Raw genomic sequence first — 23964 nt, 5'->3', positions numbered from 1 at the left:
GCCCGGAGAAGAGCCAATGTAGAGGAATGTAGAAGCAGAGTCAAGAAATGCACAGCCTGGGATGCCTGGGCGGCTCAGTCAGTTGAGTGTCTGCCTTCGGCTTGGCTCAGGTCACAATTCCGGGGTCCTGGGTTGGAGCCCCACGTCGGGCTCCCTGCTCAGCTGTGAGTCTGTTTCTCCTTCTTCCTCTGCTCTCTGTGTGCTTGTGCTTACTTTCTTTCTCCCTCTCTCAAATAAATAAATAAAATCTTAAAAAAAAAAAAAGGAACGAAGGAAAGAAAGAAGGATGGATGGAAGGAAGGAAGGAAAGAAGGAAGGAAGGAAAGAAGGAAAAAAGGCCAAAAGGCAGGCAGGCACAGCCCAGGCAACTGTTGCTAAGGAGGTTTCCAGGAAATCCGGTCTAAAGATTTCTCGGCTGGCCACCCCTAACTGCAGGAGGCAGTCTTTTGGGTGGGTACATTGGTCCCTTGAATAAAAGCAGGGTGTGTAACTCAGGAAGGAGGAAAGAATGGGTATTGAGTGGGCAGCTCCCAGTCTCTTCTGTGGCCTGTTTAGGTTGGGTTTTCTATGCTTACTACAGAAAACAGATATCTTATATAAGTTAAGGAGATACTACATATTTCAGAGTCTACAAATTAGACATCAAGCTAAAACACACAAGTAAAATCTCTGATTTCTAAATCTTTTATTAGAGTAACCTGATTTTTCTTTTACAGTAGATCTGTTTGAAATTGTTACTCCATTTTAAAATATGCTATCTACAATAAAAAATGCAGGGTTGGCAAGCATGTGTGGCAGCCAAATTTTTCATATTCAATGTAGATACTGAAAAAAATGTTGCTAGAAATGTTAAATATCCTAATTTCTTCTTAAATCGTATGGATAAATCATACTACATATTTATGAGTCCACTGTCTCAAGGCAAGAATTCTTCTGTTTCAAATTATGCCTTAAACTTCTATAGGTTAGGCTAGAAATGATAACAAATGTAGGAATGTTTGAATTGACATTTCATTCTCAGGGGATAGCTTTTAAAACTGGAGAATAATGGAAGTGGCTGCTTTTAAGAATTTTTTTCATAAGTCACAAAGACGTATCATACATTAGAGGATATAGAGAATGCCAGAATGAGATTCTCTCTGAAATCATGTCGTGTGGCATGAGAAAGGAAGATAAACAAGAAAACAATGGTTTATTGCACCAGGAGAGATAAGGAGGAGGGGAGTCACAGGGCTGAACTGTTAACAGAAGCTCTGTCTTCAGTCTTGAGTTATGTAGGCAACAATACATGGCCTTTGTAGATCATTTTCATAAAATCCTGGAGCTGAAGGGAAGCTTGAAAACCCCCAAATTCAGCCCACTCGCTCTATAGAGAAAACCTTGGACCTAAGAAGCTTAGCTCACGTCTCCAGTGTTTTAGTACAGGTTCACGCCAGAGCCAGAGTCAAAACACAGGTTTCCTAACCCATGGCACAACAATTTTTCCACTAACTTCCATTACAGAAGATACAGAACGAGGAAGCCCGTCAGCAAGATGTATACTATAATCTACCTCAATGAGGACCGTGAGCTCGTTCTGAAATTACACTTTTAAAGGGAGGAGGAAATTACTGTCATACCAATCTGTCAAGAGTGCACAATGAGTAAAAATAGATGATATTGCCCATCCCTGAACTAAACTGGGCCCAGGAGGTGTGGACAAACAGAAGCCTCCATGATACCAAAGAGGCCGAGAGGTCATCAGGGTTTAACTGCTGGTGAGAATTTCATTTGCTAATGGAAGTGAGTTCTTTGCCACTGTCTGCTTCAACTGCCATCCACCTATTGCCAAAATTCCCCTGGAGCACTGAGCAGTTCTCGGCAGTGTGACCCTCACCATAAGCTTTCCCCCAAAATTCAAAACTAGGCAACAAGTGACGGAAAACCAAATCTTTGGAAGGTCTCTCTTCAAAATAGAGGAAAACAGACACCAGGGACAAACTTGCAGAGTGGGTTAGTTTGTGTACTACAAGGAATAAGATAAATCCTTATTAATATGTTCTCATCACGTGGCAGCTTGTAAGTATGAGAAATGCAGCAAGTCCCCAGATCAGTCCCCAGATCAGAAATGCAGTTTCTCTGCGTCAACCCAGAAGGTGTACACCTGGGAACTGGAAGTAGGAAGGAACCCCAGAGTTGGTCTACTAGGTTGAGTCCATTCATTTTGCAGAGATTAGGGACAAAAGCTCCTAATCTCTGCAAAATCAGGTGCGTCAAAGAGCAATGACTGTCCTCAAATCACGGTGCACATGCTCAGCTGAAGTCAGTTTGTGAATCGATTCAGTTGAAACACATCCTGGGATGTCCCTGGTTATCCAGAATCAGTCATTTTCGTATGGTTTGGCTCACATACTTTCCTCTCCTCAATTAAAAATAAACTTTGTTGGTTCCTTCTTATTGTAAAAGCAGTGTATGTTTAGAGTGGGAAAATTAAAGACCCAGATAAACAAAAAAGAACATTTTAAATGCCCATGATCATACCACCCAGAGAACCACTTTAAAAACCCTTAAACGTATTTCCGGGCCATTTTCTAAGAATACATCTATACATTAACAAAAATGTGACCACACTATGCACATGTGTTCTTTTAGAACATGATTTCTTCACCCAGCAATACAGAAAGGATGTCTTCTCATTATCAACATTCATCTACAACATCCTCTGTAGTAGCTGAATAGTATTTCATTCTTTGACTAGAACATGCTGCTTGTAACTAATCTGCTTTGTACATGTGAGCAATTTTTTATTTACCTTATTGTAAACAATGATGGATTAACATCTTCGTGGCTAAAACTTTTGCATATACCCTCAGTGCTCTCCTCAGTATAAATTCCTAGAGATAAAAGTTCTCTAATGAAACAGTGGACACATGTTAAAGGATTAAACGGAGCGCCCGGCTGCAGAGCCTAGGACTCTAGATCTTGGGGCTGTGATTTGAGCCCCAAGTGCAGCACAGAGTTTACTTAAAATAAAAATTAAAAAAAAAATAAAATAAATAAAATAAATTAATTAAATTAAATTAAAAAATAAAAAATAAAATAAAATAAAGGATTGAAAAATACATATATTGCCAAACTACCCTCTACAAAGAGACTCACCTGGTTTGATTTACTTGAGTTACTTGCATATCAAGTGTCTGGGTCAGTTCAGCGCTTTAGGAAGAGAAACTACAGGTATGCTTGGATTGGTCGGATGCGAAAGACGTGCTTCTGTTTACGATTCTGATGACTGTTAACTACAGGCACTTTAATCAATTAGATGATTTTATACTAGGAGCTCCCTGTTTATACACCTCCAGCCATGATTAACTTACATATTTCCTTTCGACTCTTTCTTTGGGATTTGATGCCTTTTTCCCCTTCCCTGTGTTCAAGCACTCTTTTTATACACTTCACACCATTCTTAAAGAGATTCCAGACAGTTAGTCCCTGGCAGCATTCTTGTAGTCCTCTGATTACATGCATCAGCTAAAAAATCTATCATCCAAATTAGGCTCCCAATTAGATGCCAGAACCAGTTTTCTGTCTGACATTTTAATGAAATGATAGCAAAGACATCTGACGCTCAGGCCAAATCCACAGTACCTGGAAGGCTAAAGACAGGAAGTGGAAGGTGCTGTCAGACCACACGTTTTCTTTTAAATTTTATTTGTTCCTTTTTATCCCACCTGATTCCAAAAAGGAATCTTTTTAAACATGTTTTCTAAATTGGACATTTTCATATCATCAAGGCTGCCAACTTCTTTCCTAACATAAGGATATTCTTCTATCATAACTGCTTGCTATATTTGGAGACTGAATGACAAGGATATTGTTCTTATCCAGAAAAGGGGGAAAAAAATAACTCATTATGATCATGAAGACCCTCCGAAACCAAGTGACCCTGGGTATGCGATAGAAAACACTAGAAAGAACTATTAGAAAACATAGGAAGAACTAGGTATCCAGGATGCATAAAAGCTTCAAAGAATCACAAAAAAAGTCAGGCCCTTAGGCTGTGCATTCCCCTCAAGGGACTGTAAGAATTCAGATCCCCCAACATCCTAATTTATGAGAGAACTGTGAGACCTGAAAAGGCAGGAGCCTGCCAGCAGGGAAAGCAAGCCCAGAGTTAGGAGGAGGAGGAAGGTACCATCTTCTCTAGACCAGTGGCAAGAAAATACCCGTGTCCTGTGCGGCTTGTCTTTCCCAGTCTCGTCTTCCTTTTTCTTCCCTGGTCCTCCTCTCCCAGCACCACCCATCCCATCTCCCGGAAGTCCAGCTCTGCTCTCCGGTCCCCCATTTTGAAGCCCCTCCCCCACTTTTTTTTTTTTTTTTTTTTTTGCCATGGCCTTTCTAAGTCCTCAGCTTCGCACTTGATCTCCACTTCTTTTCCACTGGCCTAAACCTTGCCCCACATCCTATTCCGTTTCACGGCCCCACACCAGCGGTAAGAGACAAGGTCCCAGACCCTGTACAACATATTGAAAGACGCTTAATGACAAGTCACCGGTATGTGGTGAGCAGAGACTTGAAAGAAAATTGATTTTGCGTGATTTAGAAAAGAAAGAAAAAAAAAAAAGGAAAGGGTGTTGAGGGTTACATTAATGAGGGCGAGTTAAAGGGAACAAGTGTCAGTGAAATTCCTTGGCATGTTAAAAGCGTCATGCCTGAGTTTGCTGAGGCGCTAAATATTCCCCAATGCCACCATTTTGGAAGGAAAAAAAAAAGCATTTTTGTTGTGAAACTTGAGGTCTGCTGAGATTTCAGGAAAACCTCAAGAGAAACATGTTATTTTTCATCTGAACCAGCAGTAAACCCGAGGAGCAAGGGACAAAATCACCCAACTAACAGAAGATATCAATGGTTGGCCCAAACTTAAGCCTCACAGTGTGTCTCTTCACAATGTGTGAATAAAATACCTATTTTATTTGATCCTCACCACGGTTTAGTAAGGTAGGTGTTACTATTCCCACTTCAGAGATGGGGAAAGTCAGACGCCCAAAGGTTACGGGACACAGTCGAGTCCCTCAGGCTGTTATGTCCAGTGACTGAGCGCACTAAAGCAAGACCACTTCGGTTCAAGGCCAGGCCCTGCCCACCATTAATTACGAGACCTTGGGCAACGCACCTTCACCATGCCTCGGTGTCCACATCGTAAAATGTCGAGCCACGACAATACTACCTCTGTCCCAGAACCGTCTGGAGAACCAATCGAGTTAATACATTAGAGCAGGTACAGAGTTAGAGAGTCCGTCTGGCTTACACAGAAAAGCACTTAAAAAATGTTCGGAAGAGTCAGTTCCCAGAGCTCAATGTTTTAAGGCCAAATGAGGTATTCATAATTTTATCAGTAGAGAATTAGCTATTTCTCACAAAAGGAAAATACATGCTAAAAGGAAACCCTGAATTGGATCTAATGAGTCAAAAGGGAAGAAAAGGGCAAAAGTTCAAGTGTGGTTTCTTGAAAGAGCCCCATTAATTTCTGTTTCCAGAAAAATACTGTACACGATTTAAGTATTTTCAGTCATTTTTGAGCACAATGAAAGGTCAGGCTAAATGGAAGTAATATTTGTGTAGCCCATGGTGACTGTCGGGGAGTCTGTTTCCCATGGCCTGGTCCTTGATGTGGACAATGAAGCACTTCTCCAGGCCGTGCTGGCCCCCCGGCCCCCCCGCCTCCTGCTGCACCCACTCCACGTGAGCCTTCTGTGACGGGAGAAGAACAAAGCTGCAGCTGGCAACTCCGGAGTGCTGGGGAAAAGAGCAATTTCCCTCAGAGAAGAGGGCAGTGGGAAATCAGCAGAGGAGTAGCGCCAGGACACATTTTCTCGTTTGTACTCTCCTGTGGCTGTGGGGGCCAAAATAAAATAAAATAAAATAAAATTTTAAAAAGGCTGAAGTGCAGAGAATGTGTTGCTGGGAGAGTAGGAAAGAACAGAGGGAACAACCAATACTCGAGACTGTCAGATGCAAACCGCAGGCCGCTGGGAGAACGAGGGAAAAAGAACCAGCCCGCACAGCATCCCGAAGCAGCAGAGAGAGCGTCGTGCGAGAGAGCAAAGAGAGTGTCCTGGCAGAGAAGTTCTGGAAGAGTATGTATGTCGGCCTGGGAGATGGCCTCGGTGCGCTTCTGAGCCAGCACCTATGGGCTGCCCCTGTGAGGCCGGCGGCCAAGGTTTCTTCCCAGGAACTGGCCTCCTCCGACAGTCCCATGTGAAGCGTGCTTCCGGGGGCCCAAGTGTGGACCGGAGGGTTCCAACGTCAAGTGCAGCAGGAAGGAACCCAGTTAAGGAAGCAAGGGTCAGGGCTTCTTTGACCTAAGAGTTCCAGTGAAAAAAAAGGAAATCTCCTTCAAAACAGGAACATACTCAGCATTAAAACACAAAGTTATGAACTGTTGTTTAGCCCAGAAGTTCTGCATGTCACGAATGTAAAAAGAACGTAACATATGGTATCTGTATAGTATTTTCAAGTTTATAAAGCATTTTAATAAAAGTGATCTTCTGTCCCACAGGGATATTTTTCATGCCCCAACAAGACACATTCTTCACATTACTATGAGTCCTGTTTAACGACTGACTTGATGCTACAGCAAATGTTTTTTTTTTTAAATCTATAACTACTACTTATAGAGTTTTATCTATAAATATGATACATAAAAGCCAAATGGTGGGGTTTAGGTACTGAATCTGTTCCAAAACATCTACTACTTTTCCAGAATGACTAATTAAACATAATTTACATTAACTGAACTAGGTGTAAACATTGCGATACTCCGCATAGACCACTAAGCGTATCTCATTAAGAAGTTTCGGTGTTTCCAAGCCCTCAGACATTCAAAGGGGGTACTATAGAAGAGTAATTATTTTTAAAAGAATATATTAAAAGATATCCCTCAAGGGTCTTTAAAAACAGCTCTTAATAGCATAAACAGGAAGCATGCTATAAGGTTATGAAGAATGGTGGAGTACAAATGATTGTGGCCTATTTCCATAAAGAAGCATGGAAAAAAAGAAAACGAGCTAAAATTACTTCCAGCTTTCTGAGTTAAAACGAACTGTCATGTCATTAGGCAAGTGTCTTATTTACTCTTTGCCCTATATACAATAATAACATGTGTTGTTGAGAGTTAAGAGTTCACATTAGCATTTTTCAATTCAGGAAAAGGGGGAAATTGTAAACCCTAAGGAACAGTGCTCTGGTTGACCTAGTTCAGCATGCCTGGAGGGTGATGTGTACTTTGTACCCAAACCTTTATTAAACACTCTGTCCTTGAGACACGAAGATAACCCTTCTGACCCACAGTCAGCACAGCGTTCGCTCTGAGGTTCTTTCTTTCTTTCAGCTTTGATGATAGATTTGTGCTGATCTACCCTCTTTTGGTCATCTGCTTTCCTATGTGACTGAGAGCATACATTTGGGAGACAGCTGCCCGGCTCTGGGAGAGAAGTTGCAGCCCGGAGAGGGGAAGTGAAGCAGGGAGCTAACCCTTGGCCTTGGCACCCGGCGCTCATCAACGGATGTGTTAAAGCAAAATGCTATAAAGTAGAAACTCCTACTGCCAGTATGGTGAGAACTCTGCAAACCTATTTACATTAAGAAATGCTGTGATCAGCTGAACCTTTTCTTTGGATATGTTAACTTCTGGAGTAAATTAAGCCTTCTGGGAAATTGTATCAATTCCTTCTATACCACCAAGGTTTTACATTATTCTGGGTCTTGGTTTCTCCAATCCCTTAGTCCCCATCACAGCGCTCACCCTGTTGAGGTCTTTGGCAACCCTCGCTGCTAGTTGTTTTTACTGTGTTTATTCACGTGGTTCCTTGTGTCTTCACTCTCCAGCTCCTCTACTACATTATCGGCTCCCAGTACTGAAAGATCCCAATCTACTGAACTTGGGTACTGATTCCCTGATCAGAATTTATCTGGCCCAGAGTATATCTGGCCTGATACATAATTGGTTAATATATAAATCACAGAAAGAAATGCCAGGGTATATTCCTTCTTCCAATAAATACTAATTAAACATGCCTATGTACCTGGCAATGGGCACAAGCACTGGGAATACTGGGGAAGAGAACTTACATTCAGACAGCCAGTGGTCTGTTATGGGGCTAGCTGAATATATCATGTACTATCTCGATAAATCTTTGAGCAGACCACAGAGAAAGAAGACGAAAAGGGAACACCAGCTCGTTAATCAGAGCGCAAGCTCACAGAGGACAAAACCGCATCTCTCCTACTTCTTTGATTTAATCTCCTTAACTCTTTGCCACTCTAGGTAAGCAACACATGTCCTCTTAATTGGCCGCCAGAGCCCTCCTCAAGCTCTCTTTTCAGAAAGCTTTGCAAAAGTCTTATGAACAATTTTGCTGTTCCAGAAAATGTTAATGCTCAAGGTACCCCTTTAAAAGAAAAGGAAAATTCCTCTGAGATTTTTTTTTTTCCCTCAGTAACAAGGAATGCAATTAGGCCTATACTTGGCACTTTGTCAGTTCCCAGAGCCAAGAGATCTCAGGGTTAGGAGAACAAAGCTACCAAGATGCTTTTGCTATCCACTATGGCTGGCCCAAAGTTCAAGGGTTAAAGCCTGAGAATGTTTTACCCCTTGACTTGAATTTCCCACGTAAGTAACTCCCAAATACCAAAGCTTAGGGGAACCAGAATGCAAAATCCTTCCCATTACTTTATTGAAAAATTATGTATGCTGTGATTTATTGCTAATGTTGGACATTGAAAGCATTAGACAGGATGCGTGCAAACCTTCAGACAACAGCTGTCCATACCAGTTGAACATTTCATGGCTCAGCAGTTAAAATATGACGAATAAGAAATCATCCTTGTAACCAGTGTGAGGCACTTGGTTGGTAAGGTATTGAGAGTTGGTGAAAAAGAAGGAACTATAGGTTGTGATGTAAGTCAGCCCTTCAGACGGGGGAGGCTAAGGAAATGGTGATTGTTACTGTCTTCAGGAGCATGCTTTCTCTAAGAAAGCAACTTCTTTACAGAAGGAAGACGTCCCTGTGTATTAACAATAAAAACTGTGATGATTTCAGACGTACATGTGCTTGAGAACAAAGACTTGCAGAACTCTTCACAGCTTTATGGCGAATGATCCAAATGGGACAATATTCTATTTAGGACCTGTCAGGGACTGAATCTGAAAGTGATGTTTAGTTGTTTTAGAAGACAGTCATCACTTTTTCAGGCATATAAATATTTTCATCATTCATTCTTGAAATATTACAAATAATTGCCTAAGCCCCAGTAGAACAAATGCTCCTTATCAAATACCTGTTTGCTGTGAGGACTGGCTGTACACATCTGTTTAGGAAAGTCTGTGATATATTCAAATATGCTTTAAGAGGCTCCCAACAGAAAAAAATGTTACGGTCCTTTAATAGTTTGACGGCTTGTCTGTAGTACACAGACTCTGCACCTCTCTTCCCATCTTTCCACTTTGGCAGAAAATGCTAGGGCAAGTCGGGCTGTCAGTGAAGGGAATATCAGCATTAGGAATGCTAAAGTGTATTTAATACCTTCTTTCTATTTTTTTTTAAGATTTTATTTATTTATTTGACAGAGAGCAACACAGCAAGAGAGGGAACACAAGTAGGGAGGAGAGGGAGAAGCAGGCTCCCCGCTGAGCAGAGAGCCTGATGTGGGGCTTGATCCCATGACCCTGAGATCATGACCTGAGCCGAAGGCAGATGCTTAACCGACTGAGCCACACAGGCACCCCAATACCTTCTTTCTAACCAAGAGGTCAAGCAGTGGCTAAATGTAGACACAGAGTTGAACCCTAGAGATACAGCCTAAGCAAAAGGATTCCCCTTAGCACCTACACAGAAATGTCTACATCAGTGAAAGTGATTTCAAGTTCAGTGGACACCTAAAGAACATGAGAAGAAGCCCGTACTTGGTTAGGTATGTTGACACTTACTAAAGAAATCACTCCTCTAATTCTGTATTTATACGTATTTATACTTGATTCTTTTTTTTTTTTTCCTAGGATTTTATTAATTGATTTGACAGAGAGATATACAGCGAGGGAGGGAGCATAAGCAGGAGGAGTGGGAGAGGGAGAAGGAGGCTTCCCACCGAGCAGGGAGCCTGATTCGGGGTTCAATCCCAGGACCCTGGGATCATGACCTGAGCCAAAGGCAGACATCTAAGGACTGAGCCACAAAGGCGCCCCTAAACTTGATTCTTTTAATGTAAATGCCTTAAAGAAAGTTGAGTCATTACTAATACCAGTTTGTAGGTAGAAACTCCTGGAACCAGACCTCCCAAGAATGCTATCTATACTAGGTGACCCTGGCCCCTCACCCAAGGCTGACTGATAAAAAGCCGTCAATCAACCCAAGTTGGACAAATTAGATTCTCTCTTCCCAGAGCTCAAACTTGGAAGCATGAAACACAGAGGGTAAAAGTCACCGGTGTCACATTAATAGCGATACCTTGGAGAAGAGGGGCACAGAACCTGTGCTGGGATCGCCAGAGCTTCCAGGCTTACAACCCTTCGTGTGGTTCCATGGTCCCACCCTTCCTTCAAGTCTGGGAGATACAGACCAGGATACTTCCAGTAAAAAATATTAAAATAATTGGTATCTTTTTGCTTTTGTTTTTGTTGAAGCAAATCAGTCCATTTCCGTAGCTTGCAACCAAAGAAGCTTACAGGTTAAGGGCATCAGCACTTTAATAAAAAGTTACACTTCCTTAAAGGAGATGTATAAGGAGCACGATCATAATTTGTCGCATTTATAGGAAACTCTACATTTTACAGATGCTCTCATATGTGATCACTGTAAGCGCTAGAGAAGGGTTGCTGTTATCACCCTCGCAATGGAGGAAAGGCAATGCAGCTCAGAGAGGGTATTACCTGTGCGCTGGAGCAGCCGGCAAAGGGCAGAATCAGGCTTAGGAGTCAAGTCGACTGGTAGTGCCCTTCCCATTGCAAGCCATGATGTGTGTATTGTCCAGTACTTGCTATTATTTTTGCTTTGGGAAAGCCTACCTGTTGGTATTCAACTTTTATTTTTAGCATACAAAACCCTTAAGTAAAAGGATATGTTTGTACAGAGAATACAAACAAAACAAAAAAACAGAACTATTCTGAGTGTGTGTGTTTGTGTCTTTTCATCTCTCTTACTCCCAACTCCAACTCAGGCTTGAGAAAAGTTTTAATAAAGTAAAATATTTAAGCTGTTGCCTCGCTGTTGATATTTGCCAACAGAAAAAACATTAGGGCTGATAAGTGCCTCATTTGATACGGGTAGCAAGTCTACCATCTTCTACATAGTTTAACTATTAGCAGGGAGTACCCTTTGCACTACAAGGCAGTGCTGTTGAAGGTGTTTTCAACATGTATCCCCAAATATGTGCAGTTGTTCACTTATAATTCATGTACAGATATTATTATATTAACAGGTTATACACTTTAAAGAACATGAACAAAATAGAAAAGGCCAGATTTTGGTAATCATGACTATCTCAAGGCAAACACACACAGGATAAGGTTAATGATTAATTAACCATAGTAGACATAAATCCACAGGTCTCCCAAATACTTCTGAATTTTCGTGGTCAGCTTCTTGCAAGATCTGACTCTATGGTCATGGTCATTATTTCATAATGTGGCTGACAGAGAGTTTGTGTTGAACTCTGCCATTTAGTTGTGGCTTACAATATGAAAATTCTCTTCCATTTAGGGAAAGTCTTTACAGAATCTTTGAAAGATTCTGTTAGTTTGTGAGGGTTTGTTAAAACTAAAATATAAAATCTGTAAATCCAGTTAATGAGGCACAAGATATTTCACAGAAAACCTAAGTGGAGGAAGCAGTGGAAAAGCCACTGTGAAGGGCCAGGCCTTGTCTCCCTCTCTCCAGGTGATAACAGACCCCGCCCCCCACCTCTCACCCACCGACATGTGGACCCAGGGGTTACGCCAGTGCCAGTGCAATCACCAGCAGTCATCACAATGTTTTATGAAAATGAAACTAATGTAAATGCAAGTTCTAGTCAGCTTCTTTTCCACCCAAATGAATCCTCTCAGGAGCTCCCCAGGGTGCACAGCGCACTTTGGAGGCCATACAACAAGGCGATAGTCACTTCTACAGCAACCTACAATCACAGGAATCTCTAGGCCTAAAACTATGGAGGACAAGGACAAACCAACCCAGGCCACAGGGAAAGTTATTTTGCATTTTAGAAACTTTAAAAATCATGAACTCTCACTCAGCCAGAAAAGCACATAAAACATTAATGCTTGACGCAACGTGCTGCATGTTGTCCACGGAACTACCTGACCAGTGGAAAAACAGGACCAGTGCCAGCACCCCCGCAAGCCCTCCAGGTCCTTTCTCTTCCCTAGCACACCCTCTTCTAAGAGGTAACTGCTATCCTAATTCTTTCAGTAATAAATTCTTTCTTTTTATAGTTGGAGCCACTTATGGACGGCCCCCTTAGCAGCAAAATGTGGTTTTGTCTGTTTTCACACTTCATATAAATAAGTAAAAGGATGAGCCAGAGCTACACACAATAACACAGATGTATCTTACAGACAGGATGTTCAAAGGAAGATACAAAAGAATATATAACAGTCTTATTCTATTTATATGAATATTTATATGGTATTTATATGGTATTTATATTTATATGGTATTGGCAGAAAAACAGGCAGACAGATCAATGGAACAGAACTGAGAGACCAGAAATAAACCTATACATATATGGACAATTCATTTATGACAAAAGAGTCCAGAACGTACAATGGAGAGAAGATAGTCTCTTCAAGGAATGGTTTTGGGAAAACTGGACAACCACATTCAAAAGAGTGAAACTAGACGACTATCTTAAACCATACACAAAAATTAACTCAAAATGGATGAAAGACTTGAATGTAACACCTGAATCCATAAAATTCCTAGAAGAAAACATCAGTGGTAAGCTCCTTGACATCGGTTATTAATGACATCTTTGCGGACCTGACTCCAAAGGCAATGGAAACAAAAGCAAAAATAAATGGGACTACATCAAAGTAAAAAGCTTCTACACAGCAAAATAAATACTGTCCAAATGAAAAGGCAACATATTAGATGGGAGAAGATATTTGCAAACCATATATCCAACCCAGTTTTGGGTTAATATCCAAAATACATAAAGAATTCCTAGAACTTAACAACAACAAAACCAAACAACTCAATTAAAAAATGGGCATAGGATCTGAATAGGGATTTCTCCAAAAAAGACATACACCTAGCCAACAGATGCATGAAAAGATGCTTGATTTCACTAATTATCAGGGAAATGCTTTCAAAACCACAATGAGATATCACCTAACACCTGTTGGAATGTTGATTATCAAAAAGACAAAAAAATAACAAGTGTTGGAGAGGACGTAGAGAAAAGGAAACCTTTGTGCACTGCTGGTGGGAATGTAAACTGATGCGGCCACTATGGAAAGCAATATGGAAGTTCCTCAAAAAACACTGCAGTAAACTTAAGGGTGCACATTAACTTTTCAAATTAGTATTTGTATGTTCTTTGTATAAGTACCCAGAAATGGAGTAGCTGGTCATATTTATGTAGTTCTATTTAATTTTTTTCCACAAAAAAAGTCTTTCCTGTGTTCACTGCAGCATTATTTACAATAGCCAAGATACATAAGCAACTTATGTGTCTGTGAATAGATGAATGGATAAAAAAGATGTGGTCTATTTACATAATGGAATGCTACGCAGCTGTAAAAAAGAATGAAATCTTGCCATCTGCAACATCATGGAGGGACCTTGAGGGTGCTGTGCTAAGCAAAATGAGTCAGATGGAAAAAAAAAAAGAGTCAGATGGAGAAGAATAAATATCATATGACTTCACTCATATGTGGAATCTAAAACTAAACAAAACAAACAAAAACAAGCTCACAGATACAGAGAACAGACAAGTGGTTACCAGAGGGGAAGAGGGTAGGGAATGGGTAAAACGGATGACAGGGGTCAACTGGATCATCATGGATGGTAACTAGGCCTGTGCTGGTCACTCTGTAGTGTATACAGATGTCCAACTATAAAACCATACACCTGAAACTTATATATTTTTTTAAACTTCTATTTTTTTAAAAAAGAAAAGAAAATAGAGATGACTACAGATTACAAAAACCAAAAAACAAAATCCACCTAAGGGAAGGTAATTTTAGTGCATCTCTTGGCAATCAATTTTAATATGAACTAACTCTTCTGGAGCCATGATGAAAGCTCATTAAATTACTAGATTTATCTTTCCCTGGATTTTCACTCCTGAACATTCATTAAATTTGAACTACAATATTAAATACATTTAACTCTGTTAAAAATAGTTTGAAATTTTCCAGTGAATTTATTGAAGTCAATTCTCTCAATCCCCTTCCCCATATATATATATTTTACCTATTGTAACCACAATTTTCCTTTTAATGAGAGCCAACACTGTATCTACAAAATGCTCATTCAAATTTTAAAGAAATTTTGCACCAAAGGGATTCAAGTTAACACTCATATTGATCAAGCACGAAAAGCCAAAAATGTTAACTCTGTAGCCAGTCTGAGGAATACAAATACGAAAAAGAAATTAATTCCAACTTTAGTGTCTCCAGTGTTTCATAACCATCATAAATGATCTCCAAATGGCCTGAATAAATGGGACATACTTAGATGATGGTATTGTGGCACCAGCAAAACTGGCCTGCTCATCAGTCTCGCATTGTCTTACTGATAACAAACATGGTAACGAACATTTATTATAGTGCCAGGTACTTTCTGCACATTGGTTCACATAAGCAATGCTATTTTCATCCTCAAAACAATCGTTAAAATACCTACTATTATTCTTCCCAACTAAAAAGGAAACTGAGGTACAGAGAGGAAAGAAACTTGACCAAGGTCCATGGCAGTAAGTAGTCGAGTTAGATATCAAAACTCAGCTTCCTGGTGTCTCGGTCCGTACTCTACCACACTGTCTGGGAACATACTGCTTTCGTTGTTATCACCATTGGCATCGTTATTATTCTGATAACGACAAGACCAGTTCTTTAAAACCAGAGCAAGCATGTGAACCGATAGGAGGGAGAAAAATCTATGTACATTTGTTTTGATCTATGAAAATTTTGTGAAAATGACTGTAACCAAGCAACTCTAACTCTGGGAGAACTAATTAAGAAATGAATTAAGGGATTCAATGCATACCCAAATTAGTCATCAGAGCTCAAAGATCTGGCGTTCTGGTCTGTATCCAGCTTTGGCACTTGCATCCAAAATAAACATGACCAGATAAGAACCACAAGCTCACAATTAAAATGGATTTATATGGCTTATGTGTCCACATGGGAGAGGCCTCTTCTTAATTGAATTCGGACACCTCTTCGGTTATTGTGGGTTTCATCTGCCATCTCCCTACTCTTTTGTAACTGCCGGCAATAGGATTATGCTGAGGGAGAAATCATTTCAATCAGTGATGTGTGCAGAGCGAGCATAAAAAGAGAAAAGAAAAGCCTTTGAACTGTAATTAGAAAATTCCTTAAGTGTGCTCATGGGACATATGTTTGAGACGACGACTAAGTGGCAAGACGAGTTACAGAATGGATGTCCGATGTCACCGTCCTGGGATAAGCAGCCAGTAAAGGTAGTGTTCTGACATGCGATTAGAGTCATCTTTTGCAGGCCAAAACATTCCTGCTTTCCACCTCTAATATGATTAGTGACGGACAGCTGGAGGCATCTCATTTTCCTGACAAAAATATGATCAGAATTGTTTTCAGTTGGTATATCTTCCCATCAAGCTGTTTGTTGCCTCCTAGCAGAATAATCAGAGTTTCTGATTATTTGGTACGTTCCAAGAAAACAGTAATTGATTGTGCCCTTGCTTGTCTGATGGAGAGAGGGCTGCCAGAATTTACATAGTAACTCTTCAGTCACCTAACCCAAGAAAAACTAAGCAGCGGGCATGTGTGTGTGTGTGTGTGTGTGTGAGAGAGAGAGAGAGAGAGAGAGAGAGAGAGAGAGGAAATCCAGCCAGGAGTTTCCATAATAATTCTCTTTGGACAACTATAAAGTGTTTTCAATGGTGATTCAGAATTCAGATATGAGGAAGTAAAATTATTCTTTTCCACTCATGGAAAACTACCAACTCCCACCAATGTTAATGGGTCTTTTCAAAAAGTTAGTCATCGTACTACTAAAGTTTCAGGGTTATTGAAAAAAAAAAAAATCAAGTTCAGATTCAACATTCATGGAAATATTCAGGTGCAGTGAGACCTCATTCATTTGGTCTACCTCAGTTCAGAATTTAATCATTTGACAGTGTCCAGATCAGGGGTGATCTTTTCACAATGAATATATGGCTGGCTAAGCAAATTAATTTAAACAAGCAAGACTACTGGGGGGGGGGAATAAAAATATTTCAGGTAAAGTATGATAATCAAAAATAACAACATGCTTTCTGTATAGCAAACACTTTTGATGTACCCAAATACTAATGACTGATAACAATAGTAATTACCACTTAATTGAATGTCAATCCTGTACAGTTCAGGTTACATACATGAGCTAGAAATATCCCAACAACTCTGCAGGATGGGTAGAATTAGCCCCATCTCAAAGAGGAGGAAACCGAGGCTCGGAGAAGCGGGTGACATGCAATGTGTAATTACAAGGCAGCCAAAGAAGGGTGCAAAGCCAGGTTGTCTGGCTCAAAAGCCTATGCCCTTCCACTCCCACTCAACACTGAGTGAGCCCTGAAGACAGCACGACAGACTTCTAGAGTCACTGGGCCAAGTTCTTCAACAACAACAGCGGCAAAAAGAGAATCCCTACAAGGAGGGATAGCCAGGCAGTCTGGCTCCAGAAATCATCCTTCTTGTCTATAGAAAGAATGATTCCTTTATACATCACAAGGGCATCTATAATATCCCTATTGGTAGGTGGAAGTATTTTGCATGCATGAAACTACTCAGCAGAAATGCACAGACAGAGATGGAGAAGGGGGATATAGGCGAGGCAGGAGTGCCTGGGGTCCACTGCCCCTTCCCTACACCCCATCACATGTGACTTCAGCCTACACCCCTATAGACAAGAACTGGCGTGGAGACCCTGAGGGGCTGCCAAGGGCTGTGATGAGGCCTCTGGGAGTCAGCGGAACGTGCAGGGACAGCTGGGCCGTGGGCAATGGAAGAGAACATGGAAAAGGGAAGGAACATCTCTACTTACCCAAGAATCCACGGAGATATTCCTGAAAGCAGCCTGGATTCTGGAACGCTCTAGGAAAAAAGTAAATTTGGGAGGTCAGATCTCACATTTAGCAGGCAGACCACCCTGTTCCATCACATCCCAAGCACAGGATCTGGAGTCAGGCAGACACGAGACTGGTCCTTCCTTACCTACGACTTCATAGCTGTTAGGTAGATTAAGCTCTCTGTGCCTCAGTTAACTCAACTGTGAGAGGGGTATAAGAACATTACCCTCCTCACAGAGCTGTTGAGAAGACTGTATAATATGGAATTCATGCCATGAACTCAAAACACAGTAGTTTTAATAAGTATAATAGCCAACATGTATTGTTTAGAAAGTGCCCAGCACTGTGCTAGGGCTTCAAATAGGCTAACTCTTCAACACCCTGAGGTAGGCACTAGTGCCACTGGCATTCTGCAGATGTGGGAAATGAGGCACTGCAAGGTCACATCACGTTTCATCAAAGCATACCGGGTAAGCGGTGGAGTGGGGACGGGGGACCATCTGGCCCTCGAAGCAGGATGCTACGCAGTGATATCCTGCCTAATTCATTACAAATAAATGTTAGCTACTGTTATTATTACTGTTATGAAATTCTCCTCTACAAGGGATCGTCTATAATGTTCCCAAAACCCCAGGGAGCTCACCATTTAGCTAGTCACCACTCAGGCACACAGACAGGTGCCGGGATCCTAAGTCACTAAGCCAACAATCACTTCAAGTGTCCCCCGAGATGCTCTGCGAAGCACTGTGTGGGGCTGCAGGAGCTTGGGTCTTTGATCAGGTCAACCTCCGTGCAGCGAATGGGGAATGCCAAAAAGGAGGCAGCAAGGAAAGGGCGGGAGAGGCTGTCAGGACACTGGGTACCATACTGGGCTCTGGCCCCAGCTCTCTGGCTGGCCTTCTCCAAGTCAGCTGACCTCTCCGGGTTTTATCTTTAAATGAGCAGACTGATCTGCTATTCTAATTTACAATTCTATTCTGATTCTCTTTCAGTCTAACTTTCTCTCCATAGTCCATATTTGAGAGAATATGTTTTAATTCTTCATTCATCCAACACACATTGACCGAACACAATGCCAGGCACTGGGAACAGCTCAGGTTATCAACACAAGACTTGGCCTACACTCTGTAATTAGCTCTGAGAGCAGGATCAAGTCCCATCAAGGAAATCTTGGCGATCAGAACATTAGGGAAGATTGCAGCCCTGAGGACAGCTGCGCACGCCCATTCTGGCCTATCTGAACCCCAGGAAGTGGCCCCAGTGAATTCTACACCAATCCAAAACCAGGGTCCCACAGTGGGGGAGGGGGTGCCATGCTAAAATGATGGGGACAGATCAGAGTGTCTATGAAAAGTAACTAGGCAACCAGGGAAATGCTTGGGCTGAGGGTTTTTAGGTTTGTTTTCTAAGAGTAATAGTGTTGTGTGCGATAAACCAAAGAGATGAGAACTCATTCGACACTTGACGTGACTTTCTTGACTTTATTAAGGTATATTAATGACCACTTCGGTAGCAATCTTTGATGTATGTGTGTGTGTGAGTGCACACGCGACTGCTTCTTTGAGAAACATTAACTTTGACACAAGATGCTACTGACTTTATTTAAAGATCGGTTCATCACCCTTAAACATGTTTCTTTCACAGAAACTCCTCGGAGGGGAGTAATTCTGCGAGTATAATACTTCCATTAAAAAGACATTGATTTTAAAATATGCTTTTCAAGCTTTTGACAAAAACAATTTTTTGATTTTATGAACTAAAAAGGGCAAATAATGGTGTGGAGACAACGTAATAAATAACATGAGTCGTCAAATAAGCTATTAAACATTTATAGATACAATTTTTAATACAGACTTTTAAACATGCCCCAGAATGTCCATCAATCTTTGATATGGGAGGAAGTAGCATTTTGGCAAAGTCTGTCTCCCACCACAACAGAAGTCAGTACAAGATGTTTATGTTTCTTAAAGAGAGCAATGATGGCATTCTTTGCGGGGTGGTTAGACATTTTTAGCATATAATTTTAGAAGGCAAAAAATGGGAGAACATACAAAAAATGTATTATTTCGATAGGTATTCAGGTAAAGTACCCTGTGCGTGGAAGTTCATAGAGAATTTGGTGCCTAAATTGGCCCTGAGATTCCCAAAGTGTTTTAAAGCAACATTGTTGGAGTACATGCATAAATGTCCAAGGTGACAACTGAGGAACAATACTCTGTCGGATATATAAAGTAGAGCTCTCTTAAGCTTAGAAAGAAAAAACTGAAAAATTTAGTAGTGATGACCCCTTGGATAAAGAATTACGGGTGGTTTTTTTTTTTTCCCTCTTTCTTTATAATGTCTCTGCTTTCCAAATTTCCTATAACAAACATGTGTTACATTAACAATTTTTCTAAAAAATTGTTTTTTCGATCTCATGATGTATTATAGAAAGTCACCTGATATAAAAAGTGAAAAGGCTTTGGTATCAGACAAACTTGGGTTCAAATCCCTTTCTGGTTTGGTGCCCTCAGAGAAGCGACTCAGCAGCCCCTGCTGCACAGAAAATGTAAATAATAACACATGTCTTGAAGCCCCATTTTGTCTCCTAGAGGTGAGATACTGTAAGTGCTTAGCACAGAGCAGGAGCCCAGGGAATGATAATCACTCTTCTCTCCACAATACACAGGGAAGGAAGGCCTCTTTGATGACAGTAAGTAAATTTGTTTGTGTTTATAAATTGACTTCAGGCCATCTGTTTAGAGAAACCCTGGGAGCTTTGAACAGGTACCTTTCAGAAATCTTTTCATGGTTAAAAGTTCCAAAAAAGAAGAATGAGTTTTTACCCTACTCTCCTTTCCCTCGCACTTATTAGGACCCTATGGTCTGAAACTCTTGGGTTCCCTTGTACCCGCTACAATGCTGCCATGTTCAGAGATCCTCTGGTTGGGATGGGCGTTGGGGGAAGGGGAGAGGCAGACCCACTGGAGCACAGAGGAACCACAGCTACCACAATCAAGATCTTTTCCATTTTCTCATTCCTTATGATTAAAGTGAGCAAAATAAATTATGGGATTGCTTAAATGAGGGCTGAGGGACAAGTTTTTTTTTTTTTTTTTTTTAAATGCTAGCTATGTTGATGTTTTCATCCTATTCAGCTGAAGGTAGTTCAGTCAGTTGGGGTTATGACAAAATATATGTACTCAACAAAATATGGCTGTTGGGGATATGCTGCCCTCGGATATATGTTGCTGTACCTTGACTACAGGAAGAAATATTGATTTAACTGGCTTTAATATCAAGTCCAGTATTTGTTGACACGTGGAAATGAAAAATATCAAAACCGTGAAAAGCTTGATATATAGGTCAAGTCCCATTTCAGCTCCCTCTGAGGGACTGCCCAAAGTCTTCTGCTGTATTGGAATTGTGTTCTGGTGATGTTTGCCCCAGTCACAGATAACATGAATTTTCATTATAATGGGATTTGCTACATAAATGAATATTGGTATAGATTTTTATGTAGTACAATTTATTGTAGAAAGTACAGCCAAAAAAAAAAAAATCATGTGTTTAACTTCTCCCTTTTCCCAATTCTGGAGGCATATCTTGCTTTCTACCAAAGGTATGTAACGATCTCTCCTTTTCAGTATCTGATTCCTCCTCTCACAGTGCCTAGTACAGAGTTGACACTCAAGAAATAGCTTAATAAAATGAAGAAATGAGCTGAATAAATGTGGTACCAAAGCAAATGAGGGAAATTCAGAATAGATTCCAGGGTAAGAGAAATAAATTTTAGAAATTGATTCAGAATGAGTATAGTAAGCAGGTTTAGCCCTTCCCAACTAGCATGCTCAAGTCATCCCGGGATCTGTGGGCCCTCATGTGGCTCCCTATTGCTAAACAGTCTTGTCTAAAACGTCCAGCACCCAGCTTACACACTCCCATCCCTGGGGAATGCCACAGGGACTTTTCAATCATTAACTGCCTGAAACACCTTCATCAGAGTCCTACAGCCCCATCAGCCCTAATGCAGCTAAGGATCAAAGTCTGTCCTTCTAAAGGACTGAGAGAAAGGACCACTGTGACCGCCTGGGAGGCAATAAAAGGCGGAGAGGTTGGCCCACAGCAGCGGAGGGAAAGGGAGTCAGCACAGCCCCAGGATTGGGAGTTCCTTTGTTACAGCCAACACTCAGAAGGAGTTTCTGTGCCCTTAACTGGGACATAATCAGGGCTGCGGGAAAAACCGAGAGAGACTTCTGAAGAACTTGCTGGACACTACCCAGTGTCAAAATTCTTAACCTCTTGTTCTCTTTTCTTTTCCCCTCCAGCAACAATGATTACTTTAATAATCAAAGGTTACTTTAATAATCAAAACAATCAAATAATCAAAGTTATTTCCTATAACTTTTAATAAAGCTATCTAGTTGGAATATGTTTTCCCACCTTACAGTTCTTCTCTTTTTTTTTTTATTGAAAGCTACAATAATGCATCAAATATCAAAATTTTCTATCTTCTATCTTGGGACAACGTAATAGATCTAAATGCCTATTTTCACAAAGGTCTTGATTGTGTTCAGAGGAATCACCTATTGATGCCAAGGGTTTCCTTCCTTCATCAGAGGAATAAACCATGGGCATGAGCTTTGAGAGACTCCAAGCAAGGGACCAGGGGTTTCCAGGGCAGAGAATGGGCCTATCCCATTATCACTGGATAAAGCATGAGGAAAGAGGAGGGTCTGGTGAGGCTAGCCCCAAGAGTGGTGTGTTTTTGCATACATTTTACAAATATTCCTATTATTCATTTGAAAATATTTCAAAGGAAAATTGGCTTCTCCTCGAGAGGGATGACCCATGGCCATCGATTTATAACTTGGAAACGCATCATAAAAACACTTTTGAGTTAACCACATGGTTTGCTCAATACATGTAATCCTTCATATGCCCCTTGCCTGGGCACCAGTCGTTATCTTTGTATGAGAGCTGAGGGAGCTGAGGGGCAGGGACAGTCAAGCAGTCGGCCCTGGGTCAGAGAGCTACTACTCAATGGAGCCACGTCGTGAATCCAATCTGTAGACTCCTGTCCGATTCTCTGTTCACTGTTACAATTACAGAGCCCAAAGTTAGCTTGTTGGGCCCTTTCCAGCTAGGACATTACCATGGGGGACATCCTCTCAACAGGTCAAGTTGGTGGTCATGTTCTTTCAAGATCCAAACCTTTTTAGTTGCTTGGCTGTGGGCGACACTGTTTATCCCTTGCAAGAACTAAAATGACTTAAGGAAAACTGGAACAATTCTAATGCAAGAATGTGTAAGCTCAAAGGCTATAAAAATTCAAGAACTCAAAACCAAAGATAGCTTTCTTTCTTTCTATTTTTAAAGCAAAGATAGCTTTCTTGACTAGACAATAGTTGGTTATAAACACTGCAACAAAGTACCTTTTCAATGTGAAATTTTACTACTAGGATTTTTTTTTTCGTTCATTTTTACTAAGAACTGAAGCCTACAAAATGACAAAACAGGATTATCCTATTAAAAGACAACTTCAATTGTTCCTTTGTTCTAAGAAACTGTGTTAGGTACTGACTGGCAATACCTACACCTTGATCTTCATATTAATTATGCATTTTTCCTACAAAATTGACTGCCACACTGCATGCTGTAAGTCAGATTTGAGAGCTGCCAAGATAAATGTTCCGAATGGCTGACTTTTTAAAGACAACTTGTCAGTTCACGGAATAATTCTTTGGGGGTTTATCCCAGTATATTCCATGTCTCCCCTATACCTATACCTTTAGCAAATATTATAGTTCTTTCCGGATGTATCATCTTATAGCTAAAGCTAAAGATTTTTCTTTTCAACCCCTAATATAAAAGTAATGAAACTTAGGATTCCTTTTGATGCCATCAATTTACTTTGGCTGTTAGGATCACTTCATTCCTATACTGATTTCTGTGAAACATTCTGATTCCTAGGCAGAGAAGTCATTTTGGCCTAGTCCATACCACTAAAACAAAGACGACCTTTGTATTATTGACTAAATAAATGTTTTCTTCCCGGAGGTTTGCTTTCATCAAATAATCCTATCGATGTCTTATTTCCTTTAGTTAACACCTTATTTTAATGAGATTTGATTCCAAAACATATAAGAACATACGCACACAAGAGGTACTATATTGAGGAAGCCAAGAGTTCCAGCCAAGTATCCTATCTTTGACGTGGTACCAAGTGACATTTTGTAAAAAGCACAATGGTAACTATTCATTCCGCTAGCCTTAAAAGGATAGGCACGGACTGCATGCCAGAATGGAGAAGCTTAAGCTTTGAAATCAGACAGCTGGCTTCAAATACCATCTCCACCACCATTATCTCTATGACCTTGGGCAAACTACTTATCTCCTCTCAGAGCTTTTCCATCTGAAAAATGGGGGTAACTGATTTGCCTCAAAGGGGTTGCGGGAGAGGTAAACAAGAATTTTGCTGTTTAAAAAAAAAAAAGCAACTAGCATACAACCTGGTATATGAGTACACACTAAGGAACTGTGGGTCTTTTTCCATCTAAAAACTGCCATTAGTGATTCATTTGGAATCTGTTGTCTGTGCACAAGAAATAACGTAAGGGATATCAATGCTGGTGCTCTTTATGATGGCAAAGAACGGGATACGACCTAAGCATAGGAAATGATTACATTAAGGTATATTCA

General features: G+C 40.7%; 1 protein-coding gene across 1 annotated transcript in view; it reads right to left on the bottom strand.

Moving 5' to 3' along the window:
- Positions 1 to 23964, bottom strand: part of SPATS2L (spermatogenesis associated serine rich 2 like) — a 165970-nt gene that overhangs the window by 127184 nt on the left and 14822 nt on the right. The window contains 1 exon segment of the mRNA XM_047720835.1: positions 17259 to 17308. The gene's annotated coding sequence lies outside the window, so the exon portion shown is untranslated.

Source organism: Lutra lutra, chromosome 3, assembly GCF_902655055.1.
Source record: "Lutra lutra chromosome 3, mLutLut1.2, whole genome shotgun sequence".
Classification (NCBI taxonomy): Eukaryota; Metazoa; Chordata; class Mammalia; order Carnivora; family Mustelidae; genus Lutra; species Lutra lutra.
The sequence above is the reverse complement of the archived record's forward strand: the minus strand, read 5'-3'. Positions and strand labels throughout refer to the sequence as shown.